Source organism: Zingiber officinale, chromosome 2B (assembly GCF_018446385.1).
Source record: "Zingiber officinale cultivar Zhangliang chromosome 2B, Zo_v1.1, whole genome shotgun sequence".
NCBI lineage: Eukaryota > Viridiplantae > Streptophyta > Magnoliopsida > Zingiberales > Zingiberaceae > Zingiber > Zingiber officinale.
In genome coordinates this window covers 26,366,320-26,386,191 of record NC_055989.1, presented here as the reverse complement: position 1 = coordinate 26,386,191, position 19,872 = coordinate 26,366,320, and positions in this window count along the sequence as shown.

Below are 19,872 nucleotides of genomic sequence, written 5' to 3'. Positions count from 1 at the left end.
GGAAGATTGTTGGAACCCTAAGGTTGTTTTGATGTGATCAACAAGTTAAGCTAGGTCCAGCCGTGTTTTTAACCTTATGTCTAAGTGTGTAGGAGCTTAGGAGCACAAGGAGTCGAGCCAAAGATGCAGCTAGCGAGAAGGACGACATGGGAGGGAGCCGACGGGCTCAGTTTGTATGAGGTACGAGGCGCTGCGGAAGAGTATGCGGGAGGATGAGAAGGAGGCGCACGACATTTCCGAGGGACGAGAAGCCAGAGCCGAAGGTTGCTCGAGAAGGCCGGAATTGGGCTCGGGTGAGCCTTATTTCGGTTGGATGAAATCACCCAAGTGAGCGGAGCCGGAGCGGAAGACCCGGACTAAGGCGAGCAACACCGGAGCAGAGGACCGGAACCAAAAGTCAACCCTATGACTTTACTGGTCCGGGCGCCCGGAGCAGCTCTGGCGCCCGGAGCCATTCCAGACGCTCGAAGTTGGATTTTGAACAGGATCACGTCAAACGCGATCCATTGTGAAGGGGATAAAAGTTTATCCCCTCCCAGGTGCCTGGACCCCTTCCAGGCACCCCGACTAAGGCTATAAATGCAGCCTTGGTCCAGAAGGTTTCAATCAACCCAAGAATTCTGTATTCCAACACTTGTGCACTTCCTTGTTAGTTTAAGCTTCTATTTTTTGCGCTTTCACTGCTGTAAGAGGCTTCTCCTCCTGAAGGAGATACAAGTGCTATACTTCCCTTGGATTAGCAACCACCCCAATTGTAACCAAGTAAAAACCCTTTGCCTCTTCTTTTACTTTCTGTTTAGTTAATTTATTTGCAAGTGTTTTGTTGAAAGTTCGAGAAGGGTTGTGTTTTGTTTTTACAGGGCTATTCAACCCCCTTCTAGCCGGCCGTCGCAATCCAACACCGATTACTGGTGCAAAGTCCAGATAGGTCCGCGGTGTTGGGACTTTCGGGCCGCAAAAATAGCTTTTTGCGTTGCGAAAACCCCGAAGTCTTGCCACGGATCCGTGTGAAGACATATAAAATTTACATGTACATGTTTCCTATCCTAGATCTATAAGAAAGTGAGTATACCTTTGAAGCAAATCCCTTCACAAATCCTGCTCGTCCAAGGTTCTTCGGATCTCAAGTGTGTTCAAGTGTACACACCTCTAGAAGTATCCACACGGGACAAGAGATGGAAGGAAAAACACCTAGAGTGCGCTAGCACTCTTGGATGTTTCGGCCAAGGAGGATGAGAGGGAGAGAAGAGAAGAGAGGAGGAAGAAGAAGATGATGCCTTGAATGAAAATCAATTCATTCCATCACTAAAAGTGGTCGGCCACTTCAATGAGGTTTGTAACCTCCATGGAATCTCAAGAGTCAAGACTCTTGGTTTCCCTCATGAGGTGGCATATCATGAAGTTGCCTTGATGATGTGGCACATCATTATTGGCTGACCCTATGCCAAGTCACAATGACATGGCATTTGGTCAAGTCAAACTTGATTCTTCATCTTCCCTCTCAAGTCAAGTCAAACTTAACTTAAATTCTCCCATGGTTGATCAAATCTAACCATTTATTCAAGCCAATTTGATTTAATGAATCTCTATTCATTAAACTAAATTGATTTAATGAGTCATAATATAAATTAGACTCATTGGACACATGAATCAAATTGATTCCAACTCAATTAATCTAATTTGGATTACTGTTAATCCAATTTGGTTCATCACATGAACCTAATCCTCTTGGTCCATCATATGAACATAATCTCCATCTAATTGCCCTTTATGTGTGACCCTATAGGTTCTTGTAACGTTGGCAATGCTCCTAAACCCATTTAGAAGCATAAGTAATGAGCGGTATCTAACAACACATCATTACTACCCAAGTTACAAGAATGTTGAGATCCAACATCACCTTGTGACTACTAATTGTGACCTTCACAATATATGATAATGTCCTTCTATCCTAGACATCTAGATTGATCAAATGAGGCATAAACCGTGTCATCCTCTAATCAATCTATATCTTGAACTCCAAGTAGACTCACTCTAATCAAATGAGCTCAATATCTCATATTGACTCATTTGGGCATGACCATGCACTTAGAGGTCTCACTCTATCAAGAATGATGATGTCACTCCCGTTATATAGGAGGGATAGATCCCATTTACATCACTCACATCCCTCCGCATAATTTGTTACATACCCAATAATCGCCTTTATAGTCCACCCAGTTACGGGTGACGTTTGACGAAGCCAAAGTATGTAACTCCTTATGTAGGGAACCATGGTGACTTCAGGTCCAAGGACTGATAATCATACTAATAGTCACATGAGAAAGTATATGACACCCATATTACGATCCATGATACTTTCTCATGGCGGGTCATTCAGTATACATTCTCCAATGTATACCCATGTATTAACTTGATATCCTTATATCCATGACTTGTGAGATCAAGTCATCAAGTTGACCTACATGCTAGTGTCGTTGCATTAACATTGTCCCTTAATGTTAATACTTGACTAAGAATGATTAAGAGTAGTATTCTCTATATCATCTTACTATCGATTCAACCAATCGATTGATATAGATAAGAACCTTCTACTCAAGGACGCTATTATACTTAGTTATTTGACACCAAAATAAGTAAGTATAATAACCATAAAGAAATGCCTTTATAAATATATAGGAATATGATACATCAAGTCCATACAACAATCATCACATGATTGGCTCTAGGACTCTAACTAACAATCTCCCACTAGCACTAGTGCCAATCAGTGTATGCTCTAAGACCCAATGACCTAGTGTGACCATAATGCTTTCTCTGTGACAAAGCCTTGGTCAAGGGATCAGCAATGTTAGGCTTTGTGGGTTCTCTGCAAATCTTCACATCTTCTCTATCGATAATCTCTTGAATGAGATGGAAGCGCCATAGTATATGTTTGGTCCGCTGGTGTGAGCGAGGTTCCTTAGCCTATGCAATTGCTCTATTGTTGTCACAATAGAGCTCTATAGGATCGGCTATGCTAGGAACCACCCCAAGCTCAGTAATGAACTTGCGGATCCAAACTGCCTCCTTTGCTACTTCTGATGCAGCAATATACTCGGCCTCTGTTGTAGAATCAGCAACTGTGTCCTGCTTCGAACTCTTCCAGCTCACAACACCACCATTTAAGCAAAACATGAACCCAGACTGCGATTTATAGTCATCCTGGTCAGTTTGGAAGCTGGCATCACTGTAACCCTTTACAGCTAGCTCATCATCGTCTTCATATATCAAGAAATATTCTTTAGTCCTTCTCAAGTACTTAAGAATATTCTTGACCGCTATCCAGTGACACTCACCTGGATCTGACTGGTATCTGCTCGTCATGCTCAAAGCATATGAAACATCAGGATGAGTACATAGCATGGCGTACATGATAGATCCTATGGCTGAAGCATAAGGGATCTTATCCATGCGGTCTCTCTCCTCTCTAGAAGAGGGATTTTGAGTCATCGAAAGACTCACACCATGTGACATTGGCAGAAAACCTTTCTTGGAATTCTGCATGGCAAACCGTAGTAATACCTTGTCAATGTATGTACTCTGACTTAGGCCAAGCAATCTTTTAGATCTATCTCTATAGATCTTTATGCCTAGAATACGGGCTGCTTCACCTAAGTTCTTCATTGAGAAACAATTCCCTAGCCAAGTCTTTACAGACTGCAGTAAAGGGATGTCATTCCCAATGAGTAGTATGTCATCCACATACAATACAAGGAAGACAACTTTGTTCCCAACAACCTTCTTGTAGATATAGGGTTCATCTTCATTCTTGATGAAATTAAACTATTTGATTGCATCATCGAATCGAAGATTCCAGCTCCGAGAAGCTTGCTTTAGTCCATAAATGAACTTATGTAGCTTGCATACTCTGCCAGTATGCTGTGGATCTACAAAACCCTCAGGTTGTGTCATGTACACATCCTTGAGTAAGTTTCTATTCAGAAACGCAGTTTTGACATTTATCTGCTAGATCTCATAATCATGGTATGCTGCAATAGCAAGCATGATCCGAATGGACTTAAACATCGCTACTGGAGAAAAGGTTTCATCATAGTCAATACCATGAATTTGCTTGAAACCTTTAGCTACCAGACGACCCTTATATATAAGTCCATCCATGTCAGTCTTTCTTTTAAAGACCCACTTACACCTAATGGGTTTGACCCCTTCAGGTGGATCAACCAAAGTCCATACTTGGTTGGTGTACATGGATTACATCTCAGATCTCATGGCTTCTAGCCATTTCTCAGAATCTGGTCTCATCACAACTTCCTGATAGGAGGTAGGCTCATTCTCAACGAGCATAACGTCATCATGGTCAAACAAGAGAAATGAGTATCTCTCAGGTTGACGACGTACCCTATCAGACCTGCGAAGAGGTATGTCTACTTGAACTGGTTGTTGTTCTTCAACTCCTTGTGGAACAATCTCATCATCCACAACACTTTATGGTTCCAGTTCAACTTCCATCAAGGCTTCAGTGCTATGGTTCAAATCTTGAACTTCTTCAAGATTGAACGTACTCCCACTAGTTTTTCTAGAAATAAAGTCCCTTTCTAGAAATACCCCAGTCTTAGCCACAACCGCTTTGTGTTGACTAGGAATATAGAAGTAATATCCCTTTGTTTCCTTGGGATATCCAATAAAATAGCACTTATCAAATTTGGGTCCTAGTTTCTCCGAGACCTGACGTCGAACGTAAGCCTCACAACTCCAAATCCTCATAAAAGACACCTGGGCATCTCTCCCAGTCCATATCCTATATGGTGTCTTTATCACAGCCTTGGATGGAACACGGTTAAGTATGAAGGCTACTGTGTCTAGAGCATAGCCCCAAAGAGATATAGGAAGATCTGTGTGACTCATCATAGACCGTACCATATCTAATAGGGTACGATTCCTCCTTTCGGATACACCATTCCACTGTGGTGTTCCAGGAGGAGTGAGTTGGGATAGAATCCCACACTCAGCAAGATAGTCACGAAACTCATGGCTAAGGTATTCTTCACCATGATCTGATCGAAGTATCTTAATACTCTTGCCAAGCAGATTTTGTACTTCATTCTTGAATGCTTTAAACTTTTTAAAGGATTCTGACTTTTGTGTCATCAAATACACATAACCATATCTAAAGGTAATGAAGTACCTATTACCACCTATGGCAGCGACATTGAAAGGGCCACATACATCACTATATATAAGTCCTAACAAGTCAGTAGCTCTTTCGCTGTGTCTACTAAAGGGAGTCTTGGTCATCTTGCCCAGTAGGCATGACTCGCATGACTCATATGATTCAAAATCAAATGAGTCCAGCAAACCATCTTTATGGAGATAGGATAAGCGTTTGTCATTTATATGACCTAAGCGACAATGCCAGAGATAGGTTTGGTTCATTTCATTTGATTTAAACCTTTTGATATTTATGTTATAGATGGGGTTCTCTAAGTCTAGAATATAGAGTCTATTCATCAGAGGTGCACTACAATAGAACATATCGTTTAAATAGACGGAACAATATTTATTCTTTATGATAAATGAAAAGCCTTTCTTGTCCAAACAAGAAACTGAAATTATGTTCTTAGTAAGAGCAGGCACATAACAATATTCATCTAATTCTAGTATAAGCCCAGAGGGCAGAGATAGAAAGTAAGTCCCTACAGCAACAACAACAACCCGTGCTCCATTGCTTACTCGTAGGTCCACCTCGTCCTTCGTCAATGCCCTGCTATTTCTCAATGCCTGCACATTAGTATAAATATGAGAAGCACATCTGGTATCTAATACTCATGATGAAGAAATAGAGAGATTAACTTCTATAACATATATACCTGAAGTAGAAGTCTCACTTCTCTTCTTCTTAAGATCTTCCAGGTAAACTTTGCAGTTCCTCTTCCAGTGCCCGGTCTGACCGTAGTGGAAGCAGGTAGCATCCTTGGCAACCCCTCCTTTGGGTTTCAGTGCTTTGCCTTTACCCTTGGCTTGGGACTTTCCTTTGCCTTTAGGCTTACTCTTGCCCTTATGCTTTTGTACCATCAAAATGGAGTTGGGCTTAACCTTCTTAAGGTTGAGCTCAGCAGTTCTCAACATGCTAAGCAGCTCGAGTAGTGGCTTATCAATTTCGTTCATGTTGTAGCTTATGACGAATTGACTATAGCTCTCTGCAAGGATTGCAAGACCAAATCTGTGGCCAGCTCTTGGCCAAGTGGGAATCCCAATCTCTGTAGGTTCTCTATGTACCCAATCATCTTGAACACATATGGTCCTACGGGAGTCCCATCTTGCATCTTGCACTGAAACAGTGCCTTAGAGATCTTGAATCTCTCGTGCCTCGCTTGTCCTTGATAAGCTGACGAAGATGTTCAATCATATCATAAGCACCCATCAACTCGTGTTGCTTCTGAAGCTCAGAGTTCATGGTCGCGAGCATGAGGCATGACACATCTAATGCTTCATCTTGATGCTTCTTATAAGCATCTCGGTCAGCTCGCGTGGTAGTGGCAGGAGGGGCCTCGGGAATGGGCTGCTCTAGGATGTATAGTTTTCGTTCTTGTGTGAGAATAATTCTCAGATTCCTGTACCAGTCCAGGAAATTAGCTCCATTGAGCTTGTCCTTATCAAAGACAGAATGCAGAGAGAAGGTGTTCGTGTTTGTCGACATGGCAATCTACAACAGAAAAATACAGAAAATAAATATCATATTCCACTAATCATTTAATTAGGCCTTTAATTAAATGATGCTCCCACTGAATTATATAATTTTTGTAGAATCAAGTCATGGATGTGGACAAACCATACTAGATTCTAACTAATTAGCTATAATTCTTTCGGGACAAGATCCACATCATACTACGCCTTGAGTTAGCTTTGGCTAAATCACCGAAGACTTAGTATGATCGGTAGATAACTAATTATCAATTACATCTCTATGCAACTCTTGTTTATAGGATCAAGATCCGCATGTATATTAAAACTTGAGTTAGCTTTGGCTAAATCGCCCAAGAGTTAATATAAATGTGATTTTGACCTATCTTCCAACCATTGGAAAAATACCTATAGTTAAACCCGATCCAGTTGAGTCAACTAGTTTTACTCAATCTAATTGAGTTTGTACTCACCCAAGCTTTGATAGGCGGGACCAAGATTGTCCCTCCGCACCTTACCAAGATAATATGCGTTGCTCTGCTTTGGCAGATTCAACAACAACATGTGATCGAGGTAGTGATGGGTATCAAAACGTGATAGGCATTTCGAGTTGACGTGATTAAGATCTAATCTAATAGTTAATGTGTATCATATACATGATTAAGATATAATCCAATCGTTAAGATGTATCATATACGCGATTAAGATCTAATCTAATCGTTAAGGCACTAATTAATTACTCTACTCTAGCATGCATCACATACACACAAGCAATTAATTAAATTTTGATTAGGTCATGGCCCTACTACGATCTTCTCAAGCCAATGAGAAGATCGGATGGTCAACCTAGGGTTAACAGCTTCTTCAAGCTCCTCCCTTTGACCGCCATGTGTTGCTCGCACCCTCCTCGTAACTCCGTCTCGAATGGACCTTCCACCGTTTCATTTTTGTACATTACAAATTTGAAACTCGAGTTACATTCGAGTCTAAAATCTATTTACAATAAGAATTAAATTAGAAAGGCACGACGCGCAGGTCACGTATCAAATACAACACGCACAATCACACAAAAATGGCACGCAGGCCATATTGTGAATTACAACACATATTTCCAATCAAATTGGGTTCTTTGGGACATGACCATCACAAAATTATAAATAATTCTAAATTATGTAATTTCCATAAATTTCTATAATTTTATTACTATTTTTACAATTTTATGAGTTACAACTTCCCGGCGGTCTCGTTTAGCGATTTTCGGGCGCGATCACGGGACAATGCCCCTTGCGGGGTTAGGGGCAGCACCCCTTCTCGTGAAATGAGTCTCACGAGTGTCCCACAACGATCTAACAGAGCCTTAAGCCTCTGTCCCAAAACATTTTGGACGAGACCTTGCCGTTTCGGAAGGTGTTTCTCGGTAGTCGAAGCCTACAAGTGTCCAAACACTTATTGCTTCGCCTTTACGAGAAAAATACCCATAAAATCCATAAAAATAATAAAATCACAGAAACTTACAGATCTATAATTTTTCATAAAAATTAAAATAAAACAAGTACACGCTTCGCATGTGGCTCTGATACCACTATTGGGACTTTCGGGCCGCAAAAACCGCTTTTTTCGTTGCGGAAACCCCGAAGTCTTGCCACGGATTCGTGCGAAGACATATAAAATTTACATGTACATGTTTCCTATCCTAGATCTACACTAGATCTACAAGAAAGTGAGTATACCTTTGAAGCGAAGCCCTTCGCAAATCCCGCTCGTCCAAGGTTCTTCGGATCTCAAGTGTGTTCAAGTGTACACACCTCTAGAAGTATCCACACGGGACAAGAGATGGAAGAAAAAACACCTAGAGTGTGCTAGCACTCTTGGATGTTTTGGCCAAGGAGGATTAGAGGGAGAGAAGAGAAGAGAGGAGGAAGAAGAAGATGATGCCTTGAATGAAAATCAATTCATTCCATCACTAAAAGTGGCCGACCACTTCAATGAGGTTTGTAACCTCCATGGAATCTCAAGAGTCAAGACTCTTGGTTTCCCTCATGAGGTGGCATATCATGAAGTTGCCTTGATGATGTGGCACATCATCATTGGCCGGCCCTATGCCAAGTCGCAATGGCATGACATTTGGTCAAGTCAAGGTCAAGTCAAACTTGACTCTTCATCTTTCCTCTCAAGTCAAGTCAAACTTAACTTAAATTCTCCCATGGTTGATCAAATCTAACCATTGATTCAAGCCAATTTGATTTAATGAATCTCTATTCATTAAACTAAATTGATTTAATGAGTCATAATCTAAATTAGACTCATTGGACGCATGAATCAAATTGAGTCCAACTCAATTAGTCTAATTTGGATTACTCTTAATCCAATTTGGTTCATCACATGAACCTAATCCTCTTGGTCCATCATATGAACCTAATCTCCATCTAATTGCCCTTTGTGTGTGACCCTATAGGTTCTTGTAACGTTGGCAATGCTCCTAAACCCATTTAGAAGCATAAGTAATGAGCGGTATCTAGCAACACATCATTACTACCCAAGTTACAAGAATGTTGAGATCCAACATCACCTTGTGACTACTAATTGTGACCCTCACAATATATGATAATGTTCTTCTATCCTAGACATCTATATTGATCAAATTAGGCATAGACCGTGTCATCCTCTAATCAATCTATATCTTGATCTCCAAGAATACTCACTCTAATCAAATGAGCTCAATATCTCATATTGACTCATTTGGGCATAGCCATGCACTTAGTGATCTCACTCTATCAAGAATGATGATGTCACTCCCGTCATATAGGAGGGATAGATCCCATTTACATCACTCACATTCCTCCGCATAATTTGTTACATACCTAGTAATCACCTTTATAGTCCACCCAGTTACGGGTGACGTTTGACAAAGCCAAAGTATGTAACTCCTTATGTAGGGAACCATGGTGACTTCAGTTTCAAGGACTGATAGTCATACTAATAGTCACATGAGAAAGTATATGACACTCATATTTTGATCCATGATACTTTTTCATGGCGGGTCATTCAGTATACATTCTCCAATGCATACCCATGTGCCAACTTGATATCTCTATATCCATGACTTGTGAGATCAAGTCATCGAGTTGACCTACATGCTAGTCTCGTCGCATTAACATTGTCCCTGAATGTTAATACTTGACTAGGAATGATTAAGAGTAGTATTCTCTATATCATCTCACTATCGATTCAACCAATCGATTGATATAGATAAGAACCTTCTTCTCAAGGACGCTATTATACTTAGTTATTTGACATCAATACAAGTAAGTATAATAACCATAAAGGAATGCCTTTATAAACATATAGGAATATGATACATCAAGTCCATACAACAATCATCACATGATTGGCTCTAGGGCTCTAACTAACACGCGTGTCCTGATATTTGGCAGGGAAGTCCGGTTGGATCCGTAAGACCTGACAACTGGCCGAAGTCCAGTTGGATTTGCGGGACTTGACAACTGGCGGAAAGACTTGGTGGGTCAAAGACAAAGTTAAGCAATTGTAGTTAGTAAGTGGAGGTATGCAACTAGAGTAGAAATCCAGTGAGGATGCATTTCCAGTTGACGGAGCTGTAAGCATCAGTCCAGCTTACGTCCATTTGGAAAACCTAAATTGAGACATTTACTAGATCCTAGTCTCAAGGAAACATGATCTAATTACTACTACTATCACATTTTTAATGTGCTAATTCTATTTTGTAGGATAATTTTTATTCGTGGACTAACTCCTTTTTGTAGGAAAGTGAAGGCTGAAAAAGAGGGTACGAGCGCTCGGAGTTATTCCGAGCATCTAGAGTTGGTTCGAGCGCCCGAACCAGCATAGCCCGCGAGTGCTTGGCCAGGCACTTGGGTGGTCTGGGTGCCTAGAATTGGTCCAGGCACTCGAACCATAAAAGTTAATCAAAAGCTGAGTTGGAGTGAGACGACTAGTGATGTGCGTAAATATTATGATCATTTATGCATATTTTAATGCACATTCACTTGCTTTATATGTATATATTCTTTGCATGATCGCCTCTTTTATCATGTACTCATCATATATACTCTTTTGTTCGGATATCTGCTCTTTGTTTGGTTTTGTGTTGATAGGGATAACTTTTGGAGCAAAAATAATGATTGTCGACGCACTGGAATTAGCTAGAGAACACGACTGTGCAACCTCACACGACCATGTGGCCAAACAGAAGAGGAGCAGTGCACAGCCGTGCGGCCAACCAGAGATAGATCAGAGCATGGTCGTGCAAACCTGCATGGCCGTGCGCGAAAAAAAAGCCAAGCAAGGAACAACCATGCAACCCTGCACGACCGTGTCCCAGGAGCCGAGCCTGAAGTTCACACGACCATGCCAATTGGCACGGCCGTGCAGCGCGACCAGAGACAAGAAAGGGCACAACCGTGCCACCGCAGCCGTGCCCGAGCCTATAAAAGGGGCTTAACCCTTCTTTTCAAGGGGAGAGAGTAGAGAAGTGAGCCGTCAGCAGGAGAATCACCTTAGTGCCATTCCACGCCATCCAGGACATCAGTCCAGCGATCTTTCATCACCACATCAACTCCAGAAGCAAAGGATTGAATCTGAAGATCACTCTTCTTCGTTGGATAAGAATACTTCTTCTTTCTCTCTTCATGTTTGAGAATTATATGCTTAAATACACTAAGTCTTCAGGTTTTTCTTCGGCGTTGTTAGAATGTATACTAAAATCCTAGCTTTTTGTATGAACATTTATTGAATGAACATTTATTTTGTAATAAGAATCACATTGGTCAAATGTAGAGCTGTCAGACGGGCTAACCTGTGACGGGGTGGGTTGACCCGTGGCGGGTTAACCATTTGGTGGGGCGGGGCGGGCCAACCCGCCAAGTTGGCGGGTTGGGAAATTTCCAACCCAACCCATTCTAAGGCGGGTTGCGGGTTTGGCGGGCCAACCCGTGGGCCCATCAAAAATTTTTAAAAAAATTAAAAAATATTTCATATCTTCAACATTTTACTTCAAAAAAGTTTTCTACAATTAAATGTATACATTAACATGTATTTTAAATATAAATAAACACAAACGAGTACTTATGTTGGATGAAAAGTACTATTTTTATTTCAAAATTATAACAAAAAAAAGATAATAAATTGGCCTAAAACTTAACTTACATATGTTTTTCAACCCGCGGGTCAACCCAAGCCCGAGCGGGCCGACCCGCGTGGGTCGCGGGCCTAGGCGGGTCGGCCCATGGCAGACTTGGGTTGATAAAATTCCAATCCAACTCGCTTAAATTGTTTGGCGGGGCGGGTCAACCCGACGGGCCCAACCCAAATTGACGGCTCTAGTCGAATGTCTGCATTTAGTTAAATGTAATTGTCCATTTAATTTATATTGTAGATAACATGGTGTGTGGTGTCACACAGAAGATCATGTTATCAGTTCCTTATAAATTATAAATAGTAGCTCACAACCAAGATGGATCGGGACAAACCATTGGAATGGTTGTAGTGTAATTTGGTACTAGTTTATTTTGACTATAAAATTACACTAGTACACTGTGTGTGTATTTTGCATGACCATTTGAGGTTGTTCCTTTTATACTGACTGCATAAAAGAACATAACCTCTGTTATTATGGATGTGCATACTCTTAATCCCGATATAATAACAAACACATATACTTAGTATTTATTTCTTTAATTTATCAATGAGTGAGATTTATTCGTTAAATCAATAGGCCCAATAAGTTGGGAAATAATATTATTTATATGGTGTGTTGTTGATTATAGAAGGAAACTATGTCCTAGTAATCTAGGTTGATGATGTCCCCTTGAGGAGCTCATAAGGATTGTCATGTAAACCCTGCAGGTGGACCTAGTCTGGCATGACAATGAAATTGAGTGGTACTACTCTTGGAGCTAGATGTTAATTAAGAGAGTGTCAGTAACTCATTTAATTAATGGGCATTCGATATCTTAAACACAGGGAAATCAATGCACTCATAATAAGAAGGAGCCCATAAATGTAATATAAGATTGGTTCGGTAGTTCAATAATAACTCTTTAGTGGTATGAGTTAGTATTGATTAACTTGAGTTGGGTGTTCGGGGCAAACACAAGAAGCTCAAGCTCATCGGGAGACCAAAACTAATTTCTCCTCTCGGTCCCTGTTGTAGCCTCTATAAAGCCTTAAATCCACCAAGTCTACTTCTTACCCAAGTAATGGGCCAGACACATCCTTGCTTGGTGCAAGGGGGCCGACCAAGCATTAGCTTGGAGCACAATTAGTGGCTGGCCAAGCCTTGCTTGGTGCCCAAGCAAGGGGCCGACCATAGCATGATAGAAAAGAAGATTTTATTTAAAATAAAATTTTGATAAAATCTTTCCTTTTTTGAAGACATCCACATGGTTTTAAAAGAGAGTTTTAAATTTTAAAATCTTTCCTTCTATAACTATCTACAAAGGATTGAAAGAGAGATTTTAATTTTGTTAAAATCTTTTCTTTTTTGTAGTTATCTATGATGTTTAAAAAGAGAGATTTTAATTTTGATAAAACTTTCCTTTTTTATAACCATGATTTAAATGAGAAGTTTTAATTTTAATCTTTCCTTTTTGTAGCCTTCTACATTGTTTAAAAGAGAGAGATTAATTTAAAACTTTCCTTTTGTAGCCATCACAATAGGAACTTTAAAAGAGAGAGATTTTAATTGTTATTAAAATTTCCTTTTTTTCCATGAACAAGGATCATTAAAGAGAGGTAGAGGGTGCCTTATGGGATAGACATCTCCATAATTCCCTTGCTCCCTTAGGGCCGTCACCTCTTCGTCTTCTTCTCCTTGTGTGGCTGGCTCTCTCATCTTCTCCCCTTCACCTTGTTTTCTTCCCTAAGGCCGGCGGCACACATCTTCTTCTCTCCCTTTCTTCGTTCTAAGGTCGGCACTCATCTCTTCTTGGTGGCTGAAACTTGAAAGAAAAGAAGAAGCACTTGGTGGCTGGTTACTTGGAGAAGAAGGAGAAGAGAAGGAAGTTCATATTTTGACATTCTTTGGGTGGCCAAAACTTATAGGCAAAGAAGAAGGTTTGGGTGGATTTCATCTTGGTAGATCATCACCCACACGACGTCCAAGAGGAGGAGAGGAATACAGTAGAAGATCAAGAGGTCTTTGTTTACAAAGAAAGGTATAACTAGTTCTTAATTCCGCAGCAAAACTAGTTTTTCTTTGTATGGATCTTGAAATACCAACACAAGAGGCTAGCGATTTCGTGTTTCATTTTTTGTGTTTCGATTTAGTGTTTTGATCTTGTGCTTCTATTGAGGTCTCTGTAGTTAAACCTAAGGTTACTGTAAGAAGTTTAAATATCCAATTTCTTTGAAAGGCTTTGTGTAGGAAGTGGTGGATGATCTCATATCCAAGAAGGCCGAGTGCCTCACCATGTTTAACCTGGAAGCTAATCCTTGAAATAGATATTTAATCAACTTCTGTAACATGGGATGAACTTGGATTAATAATGTTAAGTATCATTTGCAATCCAAGTTTTAAACACATGAGTTGAACTTGAAGTGAAAATGTTAAGTTCTGTTTCCAATTCAAGTTTAACTCATGAGGAACATATAGGTTGTTAGGAAAGTTCTGTGCTTGTACAAATTTTTGTACAGGGGAAGAAGAATAGAATTTTGAGTAGCGACCAACAATTGGTATCAGAGCTAGTTTTCTACTTCTGTGTGTTTGGTTTTCTGTTAAATTTTGCACGATTCATACATAAATTTTGGAAGGATAATAGTAGGATGTGCAAATAGATTAACTCTGTGGTTGCAGGCATCCTAGTTTCAATTATTATGACCCTATTATGTTTGTGTGTGATTGGACCCTCGGGCATGTCGAGGGCATTTTATGTGTGTGCATGATTGTAATTATCAAATACAGTAGGAGTTGTATTAGTTTTAGGATTTTATATTCTGTTCGATCTAGATTACATGTACATTCCCTGGTGGAATGTAGGATCGATAAATATAAAATTTTATTTTTGTCGCGGATCATATCCTTGCGAGGCGTGGTGCTATTGGAGGACTAGAGGCGCAGCGGAAAAGGAAGTAAGATAGACACGATGACATGACCCAATAGAGGCGACTAGGGTTGGTGGCACATTGAGGATAGCTATGGATGAGGCCATAATAGTTGGAAAATTATTTTTCATATTTATTGCCTTTTATGCTGTTTATATATGCTGTGTGTGTGCACATGTTAAAATTCCTCGTTCTAAATAACTAAGTGGGAGAGGAATTATTTAAATTCCGCGGTCTCTATTACTGGTTTGTAAGTGATGCATTCAAACTTGTGTATTAGCTCTGAGTGCCTTCCTCCACATCAGATGAGTTTGTTTGCGGATCACTAGATCAAACTTCCTTTATGGATGATTATAAGAAATTATTTAGGTTTGTGTGATCTTCTCCATCTGAAGGGGCACAATGCTATTTAATGGACTAAGTATCAAATAATGGTATACACTTAGACGCATTTAATAGTATCCTCCCCATCGGAGTCACTTCTATTATTTATGTGGTCGAAGAAATACCAACTATTAATTTTATTTGTCATAAAGTTAGGATAACAAGGAAAAATTAATGGGTAAAACTCCCTCTTACAAATGTTTGAATTTGTATACATCCATGCTATCGTGGCGTACAAAATTCAAGGTGTTTTGAGATGTTGGTGAATTTAAATAATATTGTTTGAGGAGTCAATATTATTTTAAATTCATAAGTTTTGATCAAATATTTTGTGATTCTTAGGATTTCAAAATAGCCTTCAATCCTCTTGCTATTATACTGAAAGAGAACAAACTTGTTAGTTAGAGCCCTAGAGCCAATCATTTTTGATTGTATGGACTCATGTATATCATATTCTTGTATATTAATAAAGGCATTTGTTTGGTTATTATACTTATTTGTATTAGTGCCAAATAGACTAAGTATAATAGCGTCCTTGAGTAGAAGGTTCATACCTATATCAATCGATTAGTTGAATCGATAGTGAGATGATATAGGGAACACTACTCTAAATCATTCCTAGTCGAGTATTAACATTCAGGGACAATGTTAATGTAATAAGACTAGCATGTAGGTCAGTTCGATGACTTGATCTCACAAGTCATGGATATAGAGATGTCAAGCTGACACATGGGTATACATTGGAGAATGTATACTGAATGACCCGCCATGAGAAAGTATCATGGATCGTTATATGAGTGTCATATACTTTCTCATGTGGCTATTAGTATGACTATTAGTCCTTGGACCTGAAATCACCATGGATCCCTACATAAGGAGTTATGTACTTTGGTTTCGTCAAACGTCACCCGTAACTGGGTGGACTATAAAGGCGATTACTGGGTATGTAACGAATTATGCAGAGGGATGTGAGTGATGTAGATGGGATCTATCCCTCCCATATGACGGGAGCGACATCGTTATTCTTGATAGAGTGAGACCACTAAGTGCATGACCATGCCCAAATGAGTCAACATTAGATGTTGAGCTCATTTGATCGAGTGAGTCTACTTGGAGTTCAAGATTTAGATTGATTAGAGGATGACACGGTCTATGCCTCACATTGATCAATCTAGATGTCTAGGATAGAAGGACAATGTCATATATTTTGTGAGGAGTCACAATTGGTAGTCACAAGGTGATGTCGGATCTCGACATTCTTGTAACTTGGGTAGTAATGATGTGTTGCTAGATACCGCTCATTACTTATGCTCCTAAATGGGTTTAGGGTATTGCCAACGTTACAAGAACCTATAGGGTCACACACTAAGGACAATTAGATGGAGATTTGGTTCATATGATGAACCAAGAGGATTAGATTCATTTGATGAATCATATTGGATTAAGAGTAATCCAAATTGGGCTAATTGAGTTGGACTCAAGTTGATTCATGTATTCAATGAGTCTAATTTAGATTATGACTCATTAAATCAACTTAATTTAATGAATTAGATTCATTATATTAAGTTGGCTTGAATTATATGGTTGGATTAGATCAACCATGAGAAGATTTGATCAAGTTTGACTTGATTTGAGAGGAAGAGAAAAAGTCATGTTTGACTTGACTTTTTGCCACATCACTAGTGAGTTGGCAAGATGTGGACCAATAGGATTGCTCCACATCATCAATGTGTGCCACCTCATGGAGGTTACAAGCCTCCATAGCATTTAATGTGGCCGGCCCACATTAAATGAGGAGGTTACACTTGTTGCCATGTCATTTAGTGAGGTGGCAAGATGTGGACCAATAGTGTTGATCCACATCATCCTAGAGTGCCACCTCATGGGGGTTACAACTCTTAATGGTTTCCACATTAATTGGAATTAATGTGGGGAGTTACACCTCCAAGATGTGGCCGGCCACTCTAGTGGGGAATGAAAATATTCATTTTTCATTCAAGTGTGATTAAGTCATCTTCTTCCTCTAGAGCTCTCTCTTCTCCCTCTCCTCCTCTCTTGGCCGAACAAGACAAGGTGCTAGCACACCTTTGTTTGGTCTTCTCCATCAAGGATTGTTCGTGTGGTTACTTCTAGAGGACCGTACACTTGACGGTCTAGAGATCCGGCACCTTGGACGAGCGGGAACGCGAAGGGCTTCGAAACAAGGGTAATGATCTTAACTTTAGTGTAGATCTAAAGTTTTTCCAAACTTGTACAAGAAAAAGGTTTTTCGAAAAGTTTTGTTTACGAATCTTTGCACGAGATCCATGGCTTTGGGTGACTCGGGGTTTCCGCGACGCGAAAAACCGATTTTCGCGGCCCGATGAACCCAACAAAACTTACTGGACCCAATTATATAGATTGGAAGAGAAACTTGGATATTGTCTTAACTGCTGAAGGCTACAAGTTCATACTTTTTGAAGTCTGTCCAAGCTTGCCTAATAGCGATTCTAGTGAAGAGGAGATTGAGTGTCATAAGAAATGAGTCAGGGCAGATGAGATGGCGTGGTGTTACATTTTGGCTTCTATGTCAAATGTACTGCAACATCAACATCAGGCCATGCCAACTGCTTATGACATGATGAGCAATCTCAAGGAATTCTTCGGACATCAGAATCGGGCAGCTAGGTAACAGGCTATGAGAAACTTGATGACAACCACCATGACTGAGGGGACACCCGTAAGGGATCATATCCTCAAAATGATGGCTCATTTAAATGAAATAGAAATCCTTGGGGCTAAAATTGATGGGGAAATCCAGGTTGATATCATTCTCCAATCATTGCGTAAAAGTTTTGAGCAGTTCCGCTTAAACTACGACATGAACAAAAAGGTTTATTCGTTGGCAAAACTTCTGACAGAACTTCAAGCAGTAGAAGGGTTATTTTGTCAAAGCTCTCAAATTCACATTGATGAAAATGTTTCTGCTTCTAAACCGAAAGGTAGAAAGAAGAAAAAGAAACAAGTTGGTTCAACAAAGAAAGTGAATCGATCTCTAAGGACTGGACCAAAAATAGGTGTGAAGAAGCCAAAAGGCAAGTGCTTTACATGCAAGCAGTCTGGACATTGTAAGGTGGACTGTCCTCATAGAAAGGAGAACAATAAAGGTATATCTTATTCTCTAGTAGTTGAAAATGTAGGATCATTGCGGCCGTCTAGAAGGGGGGGTTGGATAGTCTGTAAAATCAAAACAAACAAACAACCCTTCCTTGAACTCTTTAAGCTAACACTTGTAAAATAAACAAAGCAGATAAATAAAACATTAAAAAGATGAGGCATAAGATTTACTTGGTTACAACCGATGTGGTTGTTAATCCAAGGAAGGTTAAGCGCACTAGAATACTCCTTCAGGCGGATAAGCCTCTTACAACATTGAAGCGTAGAAAACAAAAGCTTAAATACAACTCTAAAGCATACAAGCATGGGAAATGAATTACTGGAGTTCGTTAAAAAGATTTTGGAACAAGGCTATATTTATAGCCTTGGTCGGGGTGCCTGGAAGGGTTCCGAGCACCCTGTGTAACGCCCCGCCCCTCCTGCTTAAGGGACGGGGGTTACTTTACTTACTTACTTATTACATACTTACTTGCATCTTAATAATCTTTTCTACTTAAAACAGCGGAAGTATTGTTTATAGAAAAGGTCACATAGCATACTTTACATGATTTTAAGTCATAATACCAAAAAGCATGCATGATTAAATGTCATGGAGTCATGAAATAATAACATAAACTAAGCATAATTCTTATTGAATAAAAGCAGGTCTTTCTCTCTTAGCCGAGCCACTACCACACACATCCTTCTTGCCCCTCCTGCTGCTCCCTTAGTTCATCCGTTCCTTGCCTTTATCTGTGGTACAAGGAAAGTAAGCTATGAGCACACAAGGCTCAATAAGACCCTTTCCTACTCACAAAAAAAAAACGTATAGCATAGCATAATCACAAGGCATAAAGCATGGAGTCAAACTCATCATATCATATATAGGAGCATCATATCGTAACTTTCATAAACATAAAATACAGAACGTCCTATCATATCATGTCATAAAAAAAAGCCTCAACTTGTATCATGTCATAAAGTACATCATGACATATCGTAACATAATCGTAAGGTATCATGACATATCATGACGTAATCATAAAGTGCATCCTAACATATTATAACATAATCATAAGTATCATGGCATATCATGGCATAATCATAAAGTATATGTAAGATGACTTTAAAAACATGTATCATGAAAATATATGCAACATGTCTTTTGAAAACTTATTATATACATACTTAAACATAATTTCAACATAAGGAGGGCCCCGGCTTGTACCACATACATAAATGCGCGCGTCCTATGTAGGTCCAAGGTAGCAAGTCTTGAACCCTACAAGGCATACATACTAGGTCCGTTTCTTAGTCCATAGACCTAGGGGCACTTAGGAGCCCATCCCTAACGAGGCCCGTTTCTTAGTCTATCGACCCCGGGGCGCTTATGGAGCCCACCCTTGGTACAAGCTATATAAAGTAAAGTAGCATGTCTTACATATCATGATTCTTATCATATCATGCATATCATATTTCTTAACATATCATAAAACATGCATAATTTGGGCACCCAGCTCATCATAATAGCATGCATAATTTGGGCACACAGCACATCATAAAAACATGCGTAATTTGGGCACACAGCAC